Genomic DNA, 1,683 nt, shown 5'->3' with positions numbered 1-1,683 from the left:
AGTTCCAGATGGGGCAGGGGTTGGTAGAATTTCCACTGAATGGTTTCCAATCTGTTGGGACAGGGTTAATGAAAGGTGATGGTGATAAGACTCTTGTGGTATAATACTGAATAATTGCTATCAGGACTGACTGTGAGGGTTGGAAATGTAAAGGTAGATGTTCTGTAACAAAAGGTGGGGAGATATTGATTTCGCAGTCCAGGAGCGGAGCTCCCTGGGACCATTAAGGAAGAAAAGCAGAGTGCAGGACCCTATCCAGAGAAGCAATGAAGCCAGAAATGGATGCAGAGATGACGATGTGGAGAGATGGAGTGGCTGGGGACTCTGGACTCAGGGAGGGAGAGGGGCTGTATACTGACGTCCGGGGGGCAGGCCTGTGGGGTGTACCCTTTGGCTGTTTGATGATACATGGAGGGGATTGTAATCATTGCGATGAAATACAATAAGATGAATGTAAGACTGATGTTCTCCCATGAAAACCCATATAATTTACAATAAAAACTTGAAAAAAAATAAGCAAGAACTAAAAACGGTAAAGAAGTGGGATATCATCTGAGATTCCATTGAAATGCAAAACCTTTTTAAAGTTTTCGTACTTTATTTGAATTTTTCCATTTTGTTTTATAGTACCATAGGTAAGGCAAGTTATTGTCCTCAGATGTAAAATGTTTGAAATGAAAAAAAATCTCAAAGGTCTGTTGTGTAGATTAAATGAGATGTGTTATGAAAGCACAGTATAGTCTCTGGTACACAATAACAAGTATCCAATGAACAATATTTTTCTATAATGATGGATATGCTGCTTTGCCTTTCCTAGACTAAAAGTTTTTTGTGCATTTTTATTCTGTTCTTCTCTAGGATGTTTCTGTATTGTCCACAGCTAGTTGTAGCTCTATATGCATATATGCACAATAATAATATTGTGCTCCTATCTTTCTGGTTTGGTAAGCTATTCAAGTGGAGAAATCATTATGACTCAGTGTTTGTGCAAATCATTGATGTCCACAACAACTACTTAGAGTATAAAAAATCAGTCTTTACAAACATTGATGTTTCTTCCAATTTAAGCAGTTGGCTTGCTTACATTCTTTGTGGAAACATGTGATCCAAAATTATTCTAGATGACTAGCTTAGAGAGCTCTAATGGGGTTTTGATGACAGAATAAAGATTATTTGAACACTGAATACATATTCAAAATTTGGAAGAGGTCCATCGCATTGCATGTACTTACTGGAAAAATAATGTTTTACCCATGAACCATTAAAGAAGCTTTAGGCAAAAGGGTGGGCTGGGGCAGAGGTACCGTATTTACAAGTGGAGGCAAGAGTGCTAGCTGATTCCAACTCATGGCAACCTATGTATGTCAGAGTAGAACTGATACTTCATAGGGTTTCAATGACTGATTTTTCGTAAGTAGATCACTGGGTTTTCCTCATAGTACCTTTGGGTGTACTCAAACCTGCAATCTTCAACTTTTCAGTTACCATCCAAATATGTTAACCTCTTTGCATCACTCATGGACCCTGGTGAGAAGACTATTAGATATTTCCCTTTGATTAGAGCTTAAATTCTGAGAACTTGGTTAGCCAAAGATTGTGGTTTACAGCCACCACTCATCTGTCATTTTGTCATTCTGTGGTGGCTTACATGTTTCTGTGATGCTGAAAACTATGTCACTGGTA

This window comes from Chrysochloris asiatica, unplaced genomic scaffold (assembly GCF_000296735.1).
Source record: "Chrysochloris asiatica unplaced genomic scaffold, ChrAsi1.0 scaffold00311, whole genome shotgun sequence".
NCBI lineage: Eukaryota > Metazoa > Chordata > Mammalia > Afrosoricida > Chrysochloridae > Chrysochloris > Chrysochloris asiatica.
The sequence above is the reverse complement of the archived record's forward strand: the minus strand, read 5'-3'. Positions refer to the sequence as shown.